This window comes from Lontra canadensis, unplaced genomic scaffold (genome assembly GCF_010015895.1).
Source record: "Lontra canadensis isolate GAN:19392208 unplaced genomic scaffold, GSC_riverotter_1.0 scaffold58, whole genome shotgun sequence".
Taxonomy (NCBI): domain Eukaryota; kingdom Metazoa; phylum Chordata; class Mammalia; order Carnivora; family Mustelidae; genus Lontra; species Lontra canadensis.
The window spans coordinates 9,029,780-9,052,413 of record NW_022631052.1 but is presented as its reverse complement, the minus strand read 5'-3'; the positions used below and the strand labels follow the sequence as shown (position 1 = coordinate 9,052,413).

General features: G+C 45.9%; 1 long non-coding RNA gene and 1 other non-coding gene across 2 annotated transcripts; one reads left to right on the top strand and one right to left on the bottom strand.

The window, feature by feature from the left end:
• The first annotated feature begins 11,063 nt into the window (after positions 1–11,063).
• Positions 11,064–11,171, top strand: LOC116878731. The gene has a single exon (XR_004384878.1). It is a non-coding gene; the product is annotated as a U6 spliceosomal RNA (small nuclear RNA).
• A 3,703-nt stretch (positions 11,172–14,874) lies between these two features.
• Positions 14,875–18,701, bottom strand: LOC116878649. The gene is made up of 4 exons (XR_004384861.1): positions 18,683–18,701; positions 17,496–17,632; positions 15,128–15,263; positions 14,875–14,917 (listed from the first exon to the last, which is right to left on the bottom strand). It is a non-coding gene; the product is annotated as an uncharacterized LOC116878649 (long non-coding RNA).
• Between the last annotated feature and the right edge of the window lie 3,933 nt (positions 18,702–22,634).

Below are 22,634 nucleotides of genomic sequence, written 5' to 3'. Positions count from 1 at the left end.
TGCAACCCGCCCCATCACTGTGGCTAATGGGCACAGCCTGGAGCTGACCAAAGATGTCCTGAGCTGCCTTTGGAGATGGGTAGCAAGCTACCCATAACATCGGGTGAAAAAAGTTGACACCTAAGTAGTACTTACCAGGGGTGCCTGGGGGGCTCAGTCAGTTAAGCTTCTGCCTTCGGCTCAGGTCAGGATCCCAGGATCCTGGGACTGAGTTTTAAGTTTATACTTTTGTATAAAAGTTTTGTATCAAACTTGTATAAAACTCAGGCAGAGTTTGAGAACCACAGAACTAGATGGGCCTTAGTTTTTAAGGACTTTTAGTCTTTGACAATTGGTTGTTTGTTTTATAAGATTTTATTTATTTATTTGACAGACAGAGATCACAAGTAGGCAGAGACGCAGGCAGAGAGGAGGAAGCAGGCTCCCCGGTGAGCAGAGAGCCCGATGTGGGGCTCGATCCCAGGACCCTGAGATCATGACCTGAGCTGAAGGCAGTGGCTTAACCCACTAAACCACCCAGGCGCCCCGCACAGGCAGATTTTTAAGAGGGATATCTCTGATGCCCAGCTGAAGAGGAACCCTCCTGCCCCTTCTTGTCCAATCAGGCCTTAAAGAATTGTCCACTTTCATTTTAGTTTATTTATTTATTTACTAAGTAGGCTCCATATCCAATGTGGGGCCTGAACTCACAACCCTGAGATTCAGAGTCACGGGCTCTACCAACTGAGGCAGCCAGGCCCCTCTTATTTCAGTTTAAAAAGAGTATACTTTATTGGAGCCCATCATAGTTACTAGCTTCTGTTCACTTCCTTCTCTCATCTGTGCCTTCCCTTCTAAAGGCTCTAAGGCTTAAAACCCTTAAATTAGGGGTGCCTGGCTGGCTCAATGGGATAAGCATCTGCCTTGGGCTCAGGTCATGATCCCTGGGTCCTGGGATCGAGTCCCACATCAGGCTCCCTGCTCATTGGGGAGGCTGCTTCTTCCTCTCCCACTCCCCCCGCTTGTGTTCCCTCTCTCTCTCTCTCTCTCTCACTGTCTCTCTGTCAAATAAATAAAATCTTAAAAAAAAAAAAGAAGAAGAAGTGGATGTGTCTCTTGATCTAGAGATCATGAGTCTCGGCCCCACATTGGATATAGAGATAACTAAAAAAAAAGAACTTAAAAAAAAAAAACCCACCCTAAATTAATAATAATAAAAACAGACCCCATTTCTTGAGCTCATGCCTGTACAGAACAGTGTTTGTACACCTCTGATAATGGGAAGCTTACTGCTTCCAGAAGCCATGCATTTCTGTACTGGTTATTTTTAACAGTTCAAAAGTTTCCCTTGTATAGAGCTGGAGCAGGAACAGGGCCTCGCTGTGACGCCCACTGTGTGCCACACAGAATGTGTGAAGTCCCTCTGCTGCCCAGCCCTGCTGCCAGCTCTACAAGATATCTGGAAAGCAGCTTTAGCGAATGATCCAGAAGGCTTTCGGAATCGAAGAAGTAGGTGAAGGAAGCTGAAAACAAAGTTAAGTAACTATCAGGAGACAGGTTGCACAATTCAGAATTAGGGTTTGTGGACTCCGGTGTTGATCTCCAAATAATTCTCTGGTCCTGGAGCCCTGAGACTGTACTGGGGAGTCCCTGCTCTGCCTCCCTGGTCCCCAGTTCCCGGGCTTGTGGGGCTCATTCTTCTCCCTGGTCAGGAGCTACTGCTGGGTCCGTGCGTTTGTGCCTATGCCTTTTATGGGTAGTGCTTTTTATGTCCCAGCTAAGAAATCATTGCCAACTCCAAGGTCATGAAGATACTCACCTATGTTTTAAAACTTTAAGACATAGGTAAACAAATCTTAAAAACAAAAAACTTCAAGACATAGGTTTTGAAAAAGATGTAGAGATTTTGTTTATGTTTAGGCATGTGATTCACCTCAAACTGATTTTTGAGAGAATTGAGGTTTTCCTATTAAAATGCATGGAGAGGGGCGCCTGGGTGGCTCAGCGGGTTAATCCTCTGCCATTGGCTCAGGTTATGATCTCAGGGTCCTGGGATCGAGCCCCGCATCGGGCCCTCTGCTCGGCGGGGAGCCTGCGTCCCCCTCTCTCTCTGCCTACTTGTGACCTCTCTCTCTGTCAAATAAATAAATAAAATATTTTAAAAAATAAAATAAAATGCATGGACAGAAGGGTGCCGGGGTGGCTCAGTGGGTTGAGGGTCCGACTCTTGATTTCGGCTCAGATCATGATCTCAGGGTCACGAGATAGAGCCCTGCATTGGGCTCTGTGCTGAGTGTGGAGTTTGCTTGTCCCTCCCCCAATGTGCACGGGTGCATGTGAGCCCATGTGTCTCTCAAACAGAGTCATTTAAAAGAAATTCATGGACAGTGTTGTCAAAAACCAAATGGCTACCCGTGAAGGTCTGTTTCTGGCCCTCCACTTCTATCCCATTGCTCTCTTTGTCTATTCTTACGCCAGTACGTCCTGTCTTGATTATTCTAGCTTTAAAGTAAGTCTCGGTGGCTCAGTCAGGTAAGCATCCCACTTTTTTTTTTAAGATTTTATTTATTTGAGAGAGAGAGAGAGCAAGAGAGATCATAGAGGGAAAGGGAGAAACAGACTCCCCACTGAGCAGAGAGTCCGATGCAGGGCTCGATTCCAGAACCCCAAAATTATGACCTGAGCCAAAGGCGGCCACTTAACCAAAAGAGACACCCAGGCACCCCAAGCGTCCCACTCTTGTTCTCCACTCAGGTCTTGATCTCAGGGTTTAAGTTTCAGCCTTGCATTAGACTTCACACTGGGCATGGAGCCTACTTACAAATAAACAAACAAAGAAAGAAAGAAATTAAAAGAAAAGAAAAAAGTCTTTCTTTTTTGGACTCCCAGCCTTGAGCTGAGATCAAGAGTGGGATGCTAGGGCGCCTGGGTGGCTGAGTCAGTTAAGCATCTGACTCTTGGTTTCTGCTCAGTTCATGATCTCAGGATCCTGGGATCCAGTCCCATATTGGACTCCCTGCTCAATGGGGAGTCTGCTTCTCCACCTCTCTCTTCCCTTCCCCACTTCATGTGGATGAACTTCTCTCTCTCTCAAATAAATAAATCTTAAAAAAAAAAAAAAAGAAAGAAAGAAAAAGAAAAAAGAGTGAGACGCTTACCTGATTAAGCTATGCAGATGTCCCAATAAAATATGTTTTGAAGTCAAGTACATTAAGTCTTTCAACTTGGTTCTCCTTTATCAAAACTGGTATGGCTACATGAAGTGATTTATATCTCTCAATATATTTTGGAGTGAAACAGGATAAATTTTGTAAATGCATACATGATTTGAGATACATTGCATCTCTTAAATGGGCTGGTTGTCAGCAAGATTAAACATCTTGGATGATCTAACATCCTCTGTTAGTAAGGCAGGACCAACCAGGCCTCACTCTAGAGACAGAACACCTGAGATCAGGGAGGACAGTTATGAGTTGAATTATGACCCTGCAAAAAGATATGTTGCCAAAAAAAAAAAAAAAAAAGAAAGAAAGAAAGGAAGGAAGGTAGATAGATAGATAGATAGGTAGGTAGATAGTAGATGTGTTGCAGTTCTAACTTCCAGCACCACAGAATGGGAGTTTACTTGGAGATAGGGTCTTTACAGAGGTAATGAAGTTAAAATGAGGTCCTAATCCAATATGACTGGGAAATAAAATGGGTAATTAAGACACACACAGAAGGGAGGAAGGTGATATGGAGAGATACAGGGAGAAGATGGCCATCTGTCAGCCAAGGAATGCCTGAGGTTCCCAGAAGCCAGGAGAGAGGCCTGGAACACAACCTTCCCTAGGGCCTTCAGAGGGAACATGCGCTTCTGACACCTCGATTTCTGATTTCTGGCCCTCAGAACTGGGAGACAACATGCCTCTGTTGTTCTCCGTCACCCGGGATGCAGCCTTGGTGACAGCAGCCCTAGAACCTAACGTAAGTACCCTGAGGTGGGCTCTCGAGTCAGCCGAGGTTGCTGGGTTCTGATGGGTTTGTCAGGGGGAGGCAAGTGTGTTCAAGATGTCAACAGAGGTTAGAGCTGGAGACACCCGGATCTGAATCCCAGCTTCTCCAGTGTGTGACTGTGCCACTTTGCAGAAGGAACCCAACCTCTCTAAGTCCCGTCTGTCAAATGGGAATGGCAGTGGGACTTGGCAGAAGGGATCGTTGCACGAAAGACCGTCTGCCTGGCAGTGAGCATGGTGCTCCATAAACTGGATGTGCTGTTCACGATGAGAGGGGCCTGTCTCATTGCAAACCTAATGAATGAATCGGCTAATCTGTGAGTATTGATGAAAGGCGGAACATCAGTGAGAATCCAGCTGGGAGAAATAGACACCGGAGTAGGGGAATCTGTTATCCAAGGAATGGCTTCATAGTCAGCAGGAGAGGAGACGCGTGAAATGCAGCCGCTGTTGAAGATGTCACCCGACGCGGACAAAGAGGGAGAAATACCCTGGCTTCTCCCTTCCTCCCACCCACGAAGCTCCTCTCACTGCCTCCCGCTGGCCAGCCTGTGCAGGAAGCCGGTTGATCGGGCAGCTCACTGTGTTGGCAAAACAGAAGGGAAAGGAATGAAGTTGAGGGCAGACAGGCCCAGGCTCAGCCCCAGGAGCGTGCCTTAAGTTTCATCTCCGTGAGCCTGATTCCCCATCTACAAAGTGCGGATAATGGCAATGTCTCTGCACAGGCTAGTTGAGTGCTTAGAACCCTAAAACACATGTTAACAGTTGAGCCCCGTCCCGGGCTCAACAGGGTAGGGAATACCCTGTAAATGGGAAGGACAAACAGGCTGGCCGTTTTCTGCTCGGAGGATGGAAGAAGGAAAGACGACAGAGGCCTGGGAATAAATTCAAGGTACGGGAACAGTCCTGGTGCTGGGGATATTTTTATCTCGGACACGTGCCCATCTGTCCCCTCTCCATTCTAAGCTGGTGACTCTGTCCGTCTCCTTTTAGAAACCCTGAGTCAGGGCTGACCACACCTAGCCCAGGGGAGTTGGGAGTTTGGTCCCCGCACTCCTTCAAGAGGATTTCAAACCCTCTTGACTTTTAGCTGATGTCTCTGCCTCCAAAACAGCTGCCAAACCTTCCTGGCCTCCCCCAGCCCGGGGCTGAGCCATCTCCAGGAACGCTCTTTATATAATTAAAAAGAAAAATAGAACAGCCGATGTTGCCAAACATGTATTTAAAGTGACACCCGGGGTTCAGGGAATGAAAAATAAAAATGTTTGAGGTTTAGATTAAAAGTCTCCATGCTCGGCTGTCTCCTGACCCTGGGATTTCTCCTCAGCCGGACCGCCTTTAATCCCCTGCCCTGGCTTGTAAAAGCCTTTTAGACTGAAGGCATTTATTTCCCATAGAAGTGTTCCAGCCTAATCATGTAAAAATGCCCAGCATCCCAGGAACAGCCTGTCAAGGGCAATGTGGTTCTGTGAGGCCCCGGGGAGAGTGGGGAAGTTGGGGGGTGGTAAGTCCTTGCTTTCCTTCACTGTGCCCTTCCCCCATCACATCTAATCCATCAGAAAACCCAGGGGACCATAGCCCTTCACATCTTAAAACCTGAGCTCTCCTGTCCAGGGCATCCCTTTCATCTTTCCTGGGCCCCCACCTTCATGGGCTCAGAAGTCCGCAGTGACCAACTCTGCCTGGTGTCTCTTGATCCTCCCAAAGCCATTCCGTAACGGCAACCAGAAAAATCCCTCCTAAAACCAATCTGATCCTGGCCCTTGTTTGGCAGATGAGTTTCCTACGGCTGCTGCAGCAAATTACCACAATTTTCGTGGCTTAAAGACATACAGATTTATTCTCTCACAGTTCTGGAGATCAGAAGCCCAAAGGGGGCCAAGATGACGGTGCTGGCAGGGCTGGTTCCTTCTGGAAGCTCTGCGAGGGGAAACACATCTCCCTGCCTTTTCCAGAGTCTAGTGGCTGCCTGGATTCCTTGGTTTTGGGCCCCTTCCTCCTCCTTCAAAGTACATTTGTCCAGTCTCTTCTGTCGCCACATCTCCTTTGTTCTCTGACCCTTCTGTCCGCCTCTGATCAGGACTCCTTTGTTTATACTGGGTCCATCTGGATCATCTGGGATAATCTCCCCATCTCCAGACCCCAGACATGATCACATCTGCAAAGCCCCTTCTGCCATATGCAGTAACATAGTCACGAATTCCAGGCATTAGGATGTGGAGGTTGTTGGAAGTCCGTTATTCAGGCTACCATACTGCTTAAAGCCTTCCAATGGCCTTGCATCTGAGTTAAGAGTAAAACCCAAGCTCCTCACCCTTCCTGGGAATGCCTTGTCTGATGTAGCCCCTTCCGCCTGCCCCTTGGCCTACTTGCTTCTCACTGTTCTCTCCACAGGCCAACTCCACTCTTGCCACAGTGCTTCTTGCACATGCCGTGCCCTCTGCCTAAATGCTCTTCCCCCAGAACTTCATGGGGTTGGCTGCGTTGTCCCTTTCCCACATCAGCTGCAGGGTCACCTTCTCAGAGAGTTCTTTGCCTGACTAATCTGTCTCACCCACTCCTCCCTGCAGTCCTTCATGTCACTTGGGTTCCCTTAATGTCACCCAGGTTTACGTATTATTACCTTTTTAAAAAATTATTATTTATTTATTTTTAAAAACACTTACTTATTCACTTATTTACTGTCTTTCTCCCCCATCAGAAAGGGAACAAATGAGGGGCGACTGGGTGGCTCAGTTGCAAAGCATCTGCCTTCAGCTCAAGTCATGATCCCAGAGTCCTGGGATCGAGCCCTGCATTGGGCTGCTTCTCCCTCTCCCACTCCCCCTGCTTTTGTTTCCTCTCTCTCGCTGTGTCTCTGTCAAAAAAAAGATCAAATCTTAAAGAAAAAAAAAAGTGACCAAATGAGAGGAAAATACTACCTTTCCTTGTGCACTGATACATCCCAGTGACTGTTAAACTGTAGATCCTTGATAAATGCTTGTTGAATGGATGGATGGATGGATGATGGGTAGGACATCCAATTTGGTCTCTGGGTTTCAGTGCCCAGGATTCAGGTTCAGAGTGGAGGTAGATCAGACAGGCTGGGGGAGGGGGTGTCTGTTGCAACGTTTAATGCGTACTTCCTGTGTAACAGGCCCTGTGCTAGTCCTTCCTTTATGCGATTCAACATTTATTGAACACCTGCTGTGTGCCAAGCCTGGTGCAAAATTATTTATTCACACATTATTTATTCAAGTCAAAAAGCATCTACTGAGGTACGCCTGGGTGGCTCAATGGGTTAGGCCTCTACCTTCGGCTTGGGTCATGATCTCGGGATCCTGGGATTGAGCCCCGCATTGGGCTCTCTGCTCAGTGGGGAGCCTGCTTCCCCCTCTCTGCCTGCCTCTCTGCCTACTTGTGATTTCTCTCTCTGTCAAATAAATAAATAAATAAAATCTTAAAAAAAAAAAAAGTAGATGAGAATCAGTTTAAAAAAAAAAGCATTTACTGAGTGTCTACTGAATGCTAGGCAATGTACAGTCATCAAACATCTATTGTATACCAGTTGCCTCAAATCAGTGCGTGGGTACACAGTCGTTCAATAAATGACGGAATCAATGAATGTCCTCATGGAGCCCCTAGTCTTCCCGCTAAAATGGCCTGTAAATAAATAACTCTAACACACAAAGATAAGGCAATAATGTGGGTGTGTTCAGAGCGCGGAGGGGCCCCTTATCACCTTGTACTGGCAGGTACCTTTCTCAGAGTCTTATCTTCTTACCTGGGAACCAGCTCTTTGAAGGTCAGGTAGACTCGCCCTCACTCACCTGCCTCTCCATCCCCTGGGCACCTGGGAAGAACCTGGCTGGCAGCGCGCACTCAGTCAGCGCCTGTTATCTGATCACCGAGGTTTCCCCTACCGGCAGTTGCTCCTTCATTCAGATGCCAGGCAAGAGGGCAACAGCTGGATCCCAATCCTTGGGCTGCTGGCCCGGAGCCCGGAGCCTCTCACAGGCTGTCCACCATCCATTTGGCCTGACTGTTCCAGCTTTAAATGAAGGATTTAGTCCTCCTCCCTTGGTATAGCTCTTTGACTCGACTTCTATGGAATCTAGTCTTTCTTTCTTTCTTTTTTAAGATTTTATTTATTTATTTGTCAGAGAGAGAGAACAAGAGAGCGAGCACAAGCAGGGAGAACAGCACACAGAGGCAGAAGCAGGCTCCCCACTGAGCAAGGAGCAGGATGTGGGACTCGATCACAGGACCCCAGGATCATGACTGGAGCCGAAGGCAGACGCTTAACCGACTGAGCCAGGCGTCCTCTATGGAATCAATTCTTATAAAAATTCAGGCAAAAAAAAAAAAAAATTCAGGCAATGTGTAGAAATTGTTAAAGACGCCATAGCTCACCAGTCAGGAGGCTTTGCCTGATCAGATGCTTTCCTTCCCTCCTTCCTTCCCTTCTTTTTTTGTTTTAAAATACACACAACATAAAATTATAATTTTAATAATTTTATTTATTTTGGAGAGGGAGAGAGGGAAGGGAGAGAGGCAGAGAGAGAGGGAGAGAGAAAGAATCTCAAGCAGGTTCTACACCCAGCGTGAGCCCGATGCGGGGCTTGATTCCACAACTCTGAGATGGTGACCCAAGCGGAAGTCAACAGTCTGATGCTTAACCAATTGAGCCACCCAGGTGCCCCTTTATAATTTTAGTTTTTAAGCAGACTGCATCCCAGATGGAGGGATCGAACTGACAACCCTGAACCCCCCCTTTTTAAAAAAAGAAATCTTTACCCCCAATGTGGGGCTCAATCTCATGACCCCAAGATCATGACCCAAGCAGAAACCAAGAGTCAAATCTTGCTCAACTAACTGAGCCACCCAGTACCCCTATTGGAGTCTTATATTTAATGAGCAGTTTGTTTAGAACAATTACAAATATAACTTTAATAATGTACTAATTATCTTGGTAAGATATGGCAAATACAGTGTTTGTCATAGTAAAGCTGAGTCTTTAAATTATTTTTGGTTACTGTCATGAAAAGTAATAAATAGGGGCGCCTGGGTGGCTCAGTGGATTAAGCCTCTGCCTTCGGCTCAGGTCATGATCCCAGGGTCCTGGGATTGAGCCCCGCATCGCATCGGGCTTCCTGCTCAGCAGGGAGCCTGCTTCCTCTCCTCCCCCCTCTGTACCCCTGCCTGCCTCTCTGCCTACTTGTAATCTCTGTCAAATAAATAAAATCTTTAAAAAAAATATTATGCAGTTCTAAGATTTAAAAATAGGAAATAAACATATATATGGTTTAAAAATGATTATATGTTATCATGAGCGATGTAAGAAACAAAACTTCACCACTTTTATAGAAGCTTTATTCACAATAGCCGAAAGGTAGAAACAACCCCAATCAACAGATGAATAGAAAAACAAAATGTGCTCTATACATACTATGGATTATTACTGAGCCTTAAAAAGGAAGGCAATTCTGACCCACACTATACTATGAAAGAACACTGAAGACATTATTCGAAGTGAGAGAGGCCAGGCACAAAGGAACAAATATAGTCTTATTTCACTTATTTGAAATCCCCAGAGCATATACATGGAGACAGAAAATAGGATAGTGGATGCCAGGGGCCAACTGGAGGAGGAATTTGGGGGAGTTGTTTGCTGGTTATGTGCGGGATTTCTGTCTGTGATTGTTATAGGCTGGATGTGTCTTCCCAAAACTCATTATGCTGAAGCCCTAACTCCCAGGGTAATGGTGTTTGCAGGTAGAAACGTTTGGGAAGTGATTTGGTTTACATTAGATGTCAGGAGGGGCACCTGGGTGGCTCAGTCAGTTAAGCATCTGCCTTTGGCTCAGGTCATGATGCCAGGGGCCTGAGATCAAGCCCCACATTGGGCTCCCAGCTCAGCAGGGAGTCTCCTTTTCCTTCTGCCCCCGCCCCCATCCTCTCTCTCATGCTCTCTCTCTCAAATTAAAGAAAACAAAAACCCATTAGAGGCCAGGAGAGTGGGACCCTCTTGATGGGATCAGTGCCCTTATAAAACAGTCCCTAGATAGCTCCTATTCCTCGTATGAGGTTACAGAGAGGAGATGACCATCTATGAGGAAGAGGGCCCTCCCTGACACCACATCTGCCAGCACCTTGACCTTGAACTTCCCAGCCTCTGGAAGTGTAATAAATGCCTGATGCTGGGGCGCCTAGGTGGCTCAGTCGTTGGGCATCTGCCTTCAGCTCAGATCATGATCCTGGGGTCCTGGGATCAAGCCCCACATCGGGCTCCCTGCTCCGTGGGGAGCCTGCTTTTCCCTCTCCCACTCCCTCTGCTGTGTTCCCTCTGTCGCTGTCTCTCTGTGTCAAATAAATTAATAAAATCTTAAAAAAAAATACCTGATGCTTAAGCCACTCTGCATATGTATTTTGTTATAGGAGCCAAGGCTAACTGAGACGGATGAGGGAAAGGTTCTAGAGTTGGATGATGGTGATGGTTGCAGAATGAAGTGAATGTGAATGCGCCTAATGCCACTGAACTGTACCCATAAAAATTATCTAAATGGGGGTATCTGGCTGGCTTGGTCGGTAGAGCATGAGACTCTTGATCTCAGGGTTGTGGGTTCGAGCCCCGTACTCGGTGTAGAGATTACTTAAAAATAAAACCTTTAGCTGGTTAAGCATCTGCCTTCCTTTGGGGTCATGATCCCAGGGTCCTGGGACCAAGCCCCTTGATGCACTCCCTGCTCAGCGGGGAGCCTGTTTCTCCCTCTCCCTCCCACTCTGCCTACTGTGCTTTCTCAATCTATCAAATAAATAAATAAAATCTTTAAAAAAAAATCTTTAGGGCATCTGGGTGACTCAGTTGGTTAAGCATCCATTCAGCTCTTGATTTCAGCTCAGGTCATGATCTCAGGGTCCTGGGATCAAGCCCCGCATCGGGCTCTCTCTGCTCAGCAGGGAGCCTGCTTCCTCCTCTCTCTCTGCCTGCCTCTCTGCCTGCTTGTGATCTCTCTCTTTCAAATAAATAAATAAAATCTTAAAAAAAAAATAAAAATGATTTAAGTGACCAATCCTATGCTATATGGATTTGCTGCAATGATAAAAAACCTGCTCATTTCAGCAGTACATATACTAAAATTGAGACAATTCAGAGAAGATTAGAATGGTCCCTGCGCAAAGATGACATGCTTGGGAGCCTAAGTGGCTCAGTTGGTTGAGCGACTGCCTTCAGCTCAGGTCATGGTCCTGGAGTCGCAGGATTGGATCCCACATCAGGCTCCCTGCTTGGTGGGGAGTCTGCTTCTCCCTCTGACTCTCTCCCCTCTCAAGATCTCTCTCTCTCAGATAAATACTCTTTTTAAAAAAGATTTTATTTATGGAGCGCCTGGGTGGCTCAGTGGGTTGAGCCTCTGCTTTCAGCTCCGGTCATGGTCTCGGGGTCCTGGGATCGAGCCCCGCGTTGGGCTCTCTGCTCGGTGGGGAGCCTGCCTCCCTCCCACCCCCCGCCTGCCTCTCTGCCTACTTGTGATCTCTGTCTGTCAAATAAATAAATAAAATCTTTTTTTTTAAGATTTTATTTATTTATTTGACAGACAGAGATCACAAGTAGGCAGAGAGGCAGGCAGAGAGACAGGAGGAAGCAGGTTCCTCGCTGAGCAGAGCCCAATCTGGGGCTTGATACCAGGACCCTGGGATCATGACCTGAGCCGAAGGCAGAGGCTTTAACCCACTGAACCACCCAGACGCCCCAAATAAATAAATTCTTAAAAAAAAAAGATGACATGCTTGTGAAGTTCCATATTTCTTTATTTTTTATTTATAAATTTTTATTATTATTATTTTTGCGTGTGTGAGTAAAACGATATAAGTTTATTAAGTGAAGATACAGAAGAATCTCTCAAAGGTGAGAGGGGTCCCGGACAGAGTTGCCAGTGAGGGCCTTTAGGGTTGGTCTTTTATAGAAAGCTAACCAGGGAATTTAAATACTAACCACTAGAGACTGGAAGAGCCCTACTACAGGCAAAGTCCCTGAGGTGGGAGAAAGCCATTGAAGAAAAGCCAATGCACAGAAAGCAGAACTGGGTAGGTTTAGGCCAACATTCCCTTCTTTTGAGGAAGGGGGATTAGCCAAACTTTGGCCAGAAGCCTGTCACCTGAGACTTAAGCCTGGTGGCCACACTATTCACCTTTAATTGGCCAGCAGTTGCCCAGTTTTGCTGTTTCGGAGAAGAGGTCATCTAAGGGAGAGACGTCTCCCGGGAAAGAAAAGAGCCCACTTTTACTTATCCTTCGCTGGACGTAATCCCAGGTTTCTGCACCGAGATGAAGCGGGACAGCTAGGTTCTTGTCTCACAGAGTCGAAGAATGAATCTCTCAGACAACACAGAGTGAGTAAAGCAACAGAAGTTTATTAAGTGAAGATACAGAAAAGGCTATCAAGAGTGAGAAGGGTCCCAACAGGTTGCCCTATTTAAAAAAAATTTTTTAAGTTTTATTTTTACTTATTTGCGTGAGACCAAGAGAGAGCCCGCATAGCAGCAGAGGGAGAGGGAGAAGCAGGCTTCCTGCCAAGCCGGGAGCCCGATGTGGGGCTCGATCCCAGGACCCTGGGATCATGACCTGAGCCAAGGCAGACACTTAACCAAGCATCCCAGTACTACGTTAACTTTTCATTCAGACTTTCCTGAGGAACCTGAGGAAAACATATTCTGCAACTTTTACCACTCTCCTGTTGACGAACAGTTGGGTTGTTTCTCCCTTTCTTTCTTTCTTTCTTTCTTTCTCTTTCTTTCTTTCTTATTTATTTGACAGACAGAGATCATAAGTAGGCAGAGGCGGGTGGAGAGAGAGGGGGAAGCAGGCTCCCCACTGAGCAGGGAGCCCGATGCAGGGCTCGATCCCAGGACCCTGAGATCACGACCTGAGCCAAAGGCAGAGGCTCAACCCACTGAGCCACCCAGGCGCCCCTCATTGGAAGTTCTGAATCGATCTTCCCGATGGATGGACCGCCCACCAGAGATGTCAGGGGCGCCGGGGCTGGGATGAACTACCCTATCGTAATCTCACCTTTGTTTATTTCTTCAACAATGTTTTGACCCCTAGAGGGACAAGCCCCAATGCTGAATGCTGGGGAAACAGAGGGAAATAAGAGTGTGTGTGGGGGGGAACAAGTCATGTAAATCCCATTTTTTTGAGACTGCATATAATGCAGCGCGGGCTGACATCCTCGCTCATGCCTCCTGGGGGCCCTCGTGGCTAATTTTCTAGAATGTTCCTAGAACTGGAACTGTTGGATTCTAGGTTGCACACTCCTTCTGCTTTACTATATACATGGCCCACTTAATTTCCAAAGTGCTGACTTACTTTCCCAGTTGATTTCTCCCCGGGCCCCTGCCCTCAGCTCACTGTACTGGGGTCACTAGGCCTTCTTTCAGTTCCTTTAGCTCATATGCTCCCCCATCACGAGACCTTCGCATCTGCTATTTTTTCTGCTGAGAACACTTCCTCTACTCTCAGCCTAGCTAAGACCTCTTCTTTCCGCAGCGCTCAGCTCTTCCCTCCTCAAGCCCAGCCCAGGTCAACCCCATCTTCTCCAGGCCCACATTATATACCCCAGAGCCTTGTGTCCCTCTCTTTTGTGATACACTTTGCAGTTGCAATGTTCCATCTGTCTGTGCAATGATCAACACAAAGTCAGTCAACTCTGCTAAGTTTCACCAGCCTGAAAGGGGTAGCCACCATGTTTGTTTTAAGCTTGTTGCCATATCTCCAGCACCCAACACTGTGCCTGGCACCTAGTAGGCCACGGGCATTATGAATCTAGTAGCTGTTCTACGTTTTTACTCATATTTGAGTCCAGAATGTGATTTTTTTGAGCATGTCTCAGTCTATCTACTGCAGGCCAAAATCAGGACAATGTAAACACAATCTCTTCCTTGAGGAGCTCACAGAGGGAGGTCAATAAACATTTATCGAGCCTGCTAGACCCGGACATATGTGAGTGCTTAGCAATGGTTTAATTGACTTAGATGTCACCTCTAGTGTGAGTACTACTATAATGAGGAATGCTGATCATTGTTTATTGAGCATTTATTATGCGGCAGGCATTCTACTAAATGCTTTACCGTTACCATGTTATCCTACCTTCGCATCCTACCAGGGAGGCACTGTGATTACCTCCATTTTACAGGTGAGGAAACAGCCTTAGAAAAGTGAAGTCACTTCTTCCAGATCACACAGCTAGTAAATGGAGCCGACAGGATTTCCCAGCCAGAATGCCAACATCCTACCATGATGCTAAATTTCTCCCTCCCCAATTATACTGCTTTCAGTTGGACCCCCGAGACAGAGTACTTAATCACAATAATAAATTAGCAATAGCTACCCTATGATGGGGTACTTACTGAGCACCAGTCACTTTATATAATCCATTCATTTATTCAACAAATATTTACTAAGAATCTCGTGGGCCAAGCTCTAATTGACATGTGTGGGGTTACAGAGGTGGACAAAAGAGATTAAAATTGCTACTTTGTGGCGTTGTCATCCTAGTGGGAGGAGAAAACAACAAATAAAATGTGATAGATGGTGACCAGTGCTACAGAGAAAACGAAAGCAGAAAAGGGAACTACGGCGCGTAATGACTGGGGTTTCTGTGGTCTCATTTCATTCTCCCAAACATCTATTATTTTCCCACCGTAGAAATGATAATGAGATTCACTTGGTGAAGTCACTTACCCACAGCACACAAGCTCCCAGGCTGAGAAGTCGGGACTCTGGAAGGAGCATCCAACTTTCCAACCCTATAGGAGCATCCAACTTTTTGGGCAGGCGGGTAAGTTGACCCAGGCGAGTGAGGACTCCTAAAATTATGCTGACCGGTCCTTGCGATGCCCAGGGCAGACATTAAGCACAATTCGCGGGGGGAGACGCGGATGCAGAGGTTGATGTCAAGGTGCAGGCTGACGAATGGATTCCCGAGTTAGGGAGCATAAGTCTAAGGCACAGGAGGTTATTCTGGGGGTGCCTACCAGCCCCTGCCCCGCCCCCACAGCCCGCTCTGTGCCCCACCCCCTTCCGCTCCGGGTGTCGGGACTCCAGGCCCTTAAGCTGGGATAGCAAGTGGCAAGTGACCATGATATGTCGCCTCGCCCTGGGGAAGCCCAGCTCACGTGCAGATAGCGGCCTCCCAGACAAGGGGGTACGCGGCGAGCACGCAGGGTGCGCCTTCTCAGGCCTCAGCTGCGGGCGATGACAGCTGGCTCCCTCGGTTTCTGCCCAGCAGATCTCGTGGATCCGGGATGCAGTCTGGAAAAGAGTAGGGGAGAACCTGGGCTTTGGAGCTAGAAAGGTCGATTACCACCTCCCCGAGGAACAATTTCACATTGTTGCACTTTAAGAGGGCCTCTTAGAATCTTTGCAACTTTTTCAAAGAGGTACACTCTAAGATTTAATCAAGCTGAAAATACACTTATTTGGGAGTTTGAGGAATTCATTCCTTGGACAAATTCATTCATTCATTTGAGAGATTGAGTATTTTATGAGCCAGGCCGTAGGGGCTGAGGATAAGCAGTAAATAAGACCAAGGTCAATCACCTCAGGGACTTTTCCTTTTTTTTCTTAAAAAAATTAAAAAAAAAAAATCTCTAGGGGTGCCTGGGTGGTTCAGTGGGTTAAAGCCTCGGCCTTCAGTTTGGTTTGTGATCCCGGGGTCCTGGGATTGAGCCCCGCAATGGGCTCTCTGCTCAGCAGGGAGCCTGCTTCCCTTCCTCTCTCTCTACCTACCTGTGATCTCTGTCAAATAAATAAATAAAATCTTGAAAAAAAAAAATCTCTAAACCCAAAGTGGGGCTTGAACTCTCAACCCTGAGATTAAGAGTCCTGTGCTCTACGGACTGAGCTAGTCAGACGCCGCAGGGACTTTTCCTTTTTTTTTTTTTTTTCAAGATTTTATTTATTTATTTGACAGATCACAAGTAGGCAGAGAGGCAGGCAGAGAGAGAGAGGGAGAAGCAGGCTCCCTGCTGAGCAGAGAGCCCGATGCGGGGCTCGATCCCAGGACCCTGGGATCATGACCTGAGCCAAAGGCAGAGGCTTTAACCCACTGAGCCACCCAGGCGCCCCGGGACTTTTCCTTTTAAAGAGAGACCCAGACAATGGGCTGCTAACACTTTCGTATTTTATTATAATTGTGAGAAGTATTCTGAATGAGAGTTTTGCGCTAGGGTAAACTGGGCAAACTCACCTGCTCTCAGTTGCAAGGGTTGGTTTCAGATTTCTCTCCTTGGGCTGGGGTTAAGAGCCAACTGTCCATCCTAGCCTCGCCAGGGAGAAAGGCCTGCTCTCTGCCCTGAAAAGATGCTATGGGGTGAAGAGGAGGCTTTCCTACAAAGGGAGCGCTCTGTGTGTATCTGAGTGCTACTCAGTAAGCAAATGGTCAATTAATGAAGGTCATTTCAAGGAGGGCAAAAGCCACAGATTCCATCTGCAAAGGATGTTATAATGGCTAGCTAGGAAAAAAGAAAGATCTCAGTACTGTTACTCCTAGATCTCTGGAAGGGTGAGGAATTTGGGGACTAAGGGAGGCATAGTAGGGACTCAGGACTTTCATTAGAAAGGCACTTTTCTTTTCTTTTCTTTTTTTTAAAGATTTTATTTATTTGACAGAGATCACAAGTAGGCAGAGAGGCAGGCAGAGAGAGAGAGAGAGAGAGAGAGATTGAGAGGGAGGAGGAAGCAGGCTCCCTGCTGAGCAGAGAGCCTGATGTGGGGCTCAATCCCAGGACCCTGGGATCATGACCTGAGCTGAAGGCAGAGACTTTAACCCAATGAGCCACCCAGGTGCCCCTCTTTTCTTTTCTTTCCTTTTTTTTTTTTTTTTTTTTTTTTAAGTAGGCTCCACACCCAGTGTAGGGCTTGAACTTACCACCCAGAGATCAAGAGTCACAGGCTCTACTGACTGAGCCAGACAGGTATCCTTAGACATGTACTTTTAAATGGGGTGCAACCCCCCACACACACACACAAAGAAAAAAAAAAAACAGAAAAAAAAAACCCAGAAAAAAAAAAAAAAAAAAACACTGGGTGCTGGCACCGTGCTAGGTAGGAGATACATCCACGAGGCAGACAGGGTCCCTACACTCCCAGGACTCCCAGTCAGCCTAGAGCGTAGGCAGCAATAAGATAATATGATAAGCATTATGAGCAGATCAGGAAAAAGACATCAAAGCTGATTCCAAGAAGGTGAGAACTATGGAGAGGAGGGCAGGCAGGATTGACTGCTCCCAGTGGAAGGATCACCATATGCAAAGGTAGGGGGAGAGAAAGCAGGTTTATTCCAAGAACTCAAGAGTTGAGAGCAGTCAGACTTTGAAGGCTTGTTGGGGAGAGAACCGATGTTGGAGAGAAAAGCAGGGATATTCCATCCTTAGGAAGCCTTCCCCTTGGAGGAAAACATTTCCCCCCCATCCAGATCCAGAACTAGTTAGGGATATGAAGTCCACAAGGTTGACTTCATTTTAACAAAGAGACAGCATTTACCAACCGCCCAGTTGTAGAACACTGGTTCATTGAATCCTCATAGAACTCTTAGATGGTAGACATGACCCCCATTTTATAGATGGGATTACTGAGGCTCGGTTTGGGCACCTTGTCCAAGGTCGTCTAGCTCACCAGATCTGGAAATTTAGAATGTCCTTTTATGGAGATGCTTTTGTTCCAGCAGTTTCTTTTTACCCGAGGTAATGCATAAAAGCTTTTTTTGTAATCGAGCCTTGGTCACAGGAGGCATTCTTGTTAACTCAGGTAGACCCGATGCCTCCATCCCGTTCAACCCGCAGCGGAGCCCAGGAAGGGGCAGTAAAGAAAGCTAAGAGGCCCAATGGCCTCTCTTAAAATTTCCTCCTGTCTATTTTGATTCCCCCTCTGGGGGTACTTCCAGATACTATCTTTTGCCAAATAGAGAGTTTCTCAGAAGTTGCAAGACGTGGGAGGTTTAAAAAAAAAAAAAAAAAATCGGCAGCATCAACGACAAAAAGGCCAGGCCGGCAGCAGCCTGAACACAGAGTTTGAATTTTGAACAAAGGGCAGGGTGAGACCCTAAAGTAAATGCTGACACATCCTCTCTCCAGCTGTGAACTGGGGGTCTGAGGGCTGCTGCAAAGGTCATCGGTCTCTACATCTTTGGGGCAGGAAATGCAATTCAATCCTCTCAGTGACTGATCGCTCTGCAAGATTAATGGAATCGTCTCCAACACTGGTCTCTGTTCTGACAGGACAAAAAGTGAATCAAACTTCTCCCCTCCCCTCTCTTCTCGCCAAGAAAGGTCAGCTGATTCCCCATTTTAAAAGTTCAAAACTTTCTCTCCAGGAAATTTGTCCCCGGGGTGTTCTTTTGTGGGTGGGCAACTCTACCTGCTGGGGTGAGATCCAAAGGCGACGCTTGAAGGTCTGAGGACCTTTCTAGGCTTTTCATCTGTTCCTACTTCATCTTTCAAAATAAAATTAATGTCGAGGGCAAAAATCATCCCTGAAAGGGTTAACCGCCAGCCCTGCGGTCCGGCCCTCGGGGACTGGCAGCCAATGATAATTTAGCATGATGAAGTAATGCCTGGGTTTTGATTTCCATTGGTTAATACATTTGTCCATCAATCGAAAGATGCAAGTTTTCGGAGTATCTTTGAACTTTTATGACTCTCCTCCTGGAGTTAACCCCTTAATTAACTCACCTGTTATTTTCAAGTTTCCTTCCGGTCCTAGCACGGGAAGATGCAGAACTTTAGACCCGAAGTCTTCCCAAAATGCCCAAAGCCAGACACTCAGGCTATATGTAAGCTGCTCTGACTTTACACAGCACTGGTGAAAAAATTAAAACATTAAAAAAAAAAAAAAAAAGAGGTCTCTAGGAACGCCAATCACTCTAATAGAAAAAGTATGGTCTGTGGGTCCCCAAAATATTTTTTAAATTGCAAACATAATACAAAATATGGCAAAAATCTAGGATTTGGCAAAGCTAGGAGGTGAATAGACAAGTCCTTGGTATATTTCGTATATTTAATTTCGATGCCTTTCTTTATGCTTGAAATACCTGATAAATTTAAAAGGGCAAGTAATGCATGAGATGGTCTGTGTATAACCCCCTCAAAATTTTCTCTCTCCTCAGAAGTGATCAAACATAATGGTTTGCTGGTCCACTGAAATGCTTCTTCCTTCTTCTTCTTCTTTTTTTTTTTTTTTTGACTTAAATGGGATCACAACATGTACATTATTCTGACTTTTTTTCTTAGCCAATCTTGAACTTTTTCTGAATCATGACATTCAGATTTACCTCACCCTTACCTAATATTTTAGAATGATTCAGTTCTACAGATAGTATATGGGAAAATCTCCAAGATCGTATTAAGTGATGAAGGAAAGGACAGTGGGTATATTTGTGTGACATCGTCATAATAGAAAATATACAGATGTGTATAAATGCTAAAACTATTTCTGATAGGATCCCCAAGGGACATTGCTAACAAGTTTTCCAAGGTGTGGGACTGTGAAGTAGTGAAACTGGGTGGTTGGGCAGAGATACAGGAGAGAGACTTAAAGCATTTTTTTTTTTTAAGATTTTTATTTTAAGTCATCTCTACACCGAAAGTGGGGCTCGAACTAATAACCAGGAGATAAGAGTCACGTGCTCTACTGACAGAGCCAGGCAGGAGCCCCAAGACTGGAAGAAATTTTAAAACAATTTTTAAGTCGTGGAATATTTCAGAAGTACAATAGAATTTGTAAAATTCTAAAGTTCATTTTGAAGAATTACATTCAGGTGCCCACCATCTAGATTAAGAGACAGAAAATCACCCACCCCTTCTCTGTTCACATTCCCTGTTCTAGAGTGGAGTCTTTTCTGCACTTTGTGTTAATCATTCTTTTGCTTTTACTTGCGCCTTACTCTTGTGTATATATACCCACACAATATTTAGTGGTTTAGATTTACTTGATTTTGAGACTTATAGTCTTAAAAAGAATGAATAAAATCAAATTCCTGTTTGAGCAGGATAATACAGGTACATAGTATAAAATTCAAAAGGTACTACACCTTAGAAAATGAAATTAAGTCTATAAGGTCCCAAGTCAGGCAACTCTAATGCATACGTGTGTTAAAAATGTCACATTGTACCAAAGAATATGTTCGCTTCTGTTTTCCCAGTCTCTCCCCCCTCCCCCATTTTTTGGTTCTATTTCTTTCCAAAGAAAGCCTGTACATCCAAAAGAATAAATGTAGGTATAAATGTGTCCCCTTTGGTTGATGTAAGTGGTCAGCACAATTCACTATAAGTATTCCGCACCTTGTTCTGTTTTGTGTTATTATTATTATTTTTTTAAGATTTTATTTATTTGGGAAAGAGAGAGAGAGCAAGCATGAGCAGGGGGAGGCGCAGAGGGAGAATCACACTCCCTGCTGGACAGGCAGCCTGACACAGGCTGGATCCCAGGACCTTGAGATCGTGACTGGAAAGGAAGGTAGATGCTTAACCGATTGAGCCACCCAGGTACCCCTGTTCTGTGTTAATGTAAGGATACCATTAAGTCATCCTCATCAGTATATACAGAACTACCTTATTCTTCTTGATGATTTGGTAACATTTCAATGGACAAATGGTCCAAGAATTATTTAATCAGTTCCCCAACTTTGGGATCCTTTTCAGTCTCTTTCTGTTGCAAACAGGGCTACAATGGATTGCATCTTTGTTTTTGTGTCTATCAGCAGGGTATATATCAGGAAGTGGTTACCCATTTCTAAGGCTTCCTGTCCCAACACCGCTTATCTGTCCTTGAAAAGTCTATTAGTCAGATCCGGGCAGGTGGGACAATCTTGTATCTAACCAGTATCCCCACATGCCCACCATGCTAAGCTCTTGGCAGACCCTCAGAGTGAGTGGTTTAAGGAACAGCACTGTGAACATTCACATGGTCCCTTCGAGGAAACCTTTGCAGTCATCCCTGTCCCCTCCCCCCACCCGTCATTCCAATACTTCATTTTCTCAGGGTCCCTTCGTTCATTCCACAAATATTTCCAGAAGGTTGATTATAGAGACACAGTGCCAAATCAGACTCTGAGATGTATCTAGTCTGGTAGGTGAGTTAAGACAAATTCTGGAAAACACCGTAAGGTTACACTGCCCGATAACAGACACCAGCTATGTACAACTATTTAAATTTTAATTAAAATTAAATAAAATTTAACCTTCATTTCCTTAATCTCACTACCCACATTTCAATAGCCACATGCGGCTAGAGGCTGCTGCATTGGACAGCACAGACATAGAATGTTTCCATGACCATGTCCTAAGGGACAGCCCCGAAGGGGGGCATAGTGAGTGGTAAAGCATGTGAGCTCTGGATTCCTGCAAACCCTGGGTGCAGATCCTGTCTCTTATTTTACGGCTGTAAAATTTAGGCAAGTACCTTGACCTCTCTTCGAGCCTCAGCCATAGCAGTGGGGAATTATAGACCCTCCCTCAATAGGGCTTTGGGAAAGATTCAGGACAGTAACAAATGTGAGTGACTTTGCTTCAAAGACATGGTAGGCACTCAGAAATCCGCAGCTCTTGTAATTATGTATGAGGGTGAGAACAGCTTCAGTTTCTAACAGTTTTTAAAATCTTGGGGATTCCTAACTCCCCTGGGAGCCGTCTGTCCAGTCCCTGTCCAGGCTGGAGTATGTCTACAATCAAAACTGGTTCTTCCATATCCCCTGTGTGTTAAAGCACAGAGCTGCTCAATCAACCTTTGATGAATGAAGAAATGAATGAATGGGGCCAACACAGCCAGGGTTTGACTGGGTCTTTTGTAAAAATGAGAAGGAGGGTCCGGGAAGTCATTATTACTAAGTTTCAAATACAACTGGCCTGGTCTTTTTTTTTTTTCCCCCTGCAAGAAATAATACCTCTCTTGAGGAAGCACCTTCATTTCCCCTCCCCTTTCTCACCTACTGCCCACGCCTCTGGGACAATTAGCCAGCACTAGGAGCTCAAGGGTCTTGGCCCATCCCCCTTTGGCCCAAAATAACCTCCTCCCCCACTTGGAGCAAATGCCTGGAATTCTTTCAACAGGGGGACAAAGCCTTTCATCTGCCAATTACTGATAAAGGGAAAATGCAAATATCGCTGGGGAAGGTGATCCATCAAGAGCCCAACATTTACTGAGTGACCACTTAGGACCAGAAGGTAGGGTAGGCATTCTGGGGGAGTCCGAGGGAACACACACCCGGGTTGGTCCATTCTTCTCTCTGGTCTGTAGTTTCCTCAGGGTTTGTAAAGAGAAGGGATTAAATTAGGTGACTATTCAAACCCTTCCCACTCTGACAGGCCAGGAACTCCCCATTGGGGTGATATATGGACTTAACTTTTGGCACTGAGGTGCTTGCCATCGGATCTTTTCCTGACACCAGCGTTTGGGGACACCCTGAGGCCACATGGGGAGAGAAGTGTCTCTGGGAGTAAAGGAGAATTGGGATCAAGCATTCTGTTTTGGTTTTGCCTTATGGCACTTAACTTCCTTTCCCTGACCCGCCGGCTGCAGAGACCCTCCTTTGAACATGTTCATTTCATTATGTGGGAACAAGGAAGGTGGTCAGTATCCATAAAGGCTGTGATGAAAGTCACTTACAAGCTTGTGGCCTTGAACGGC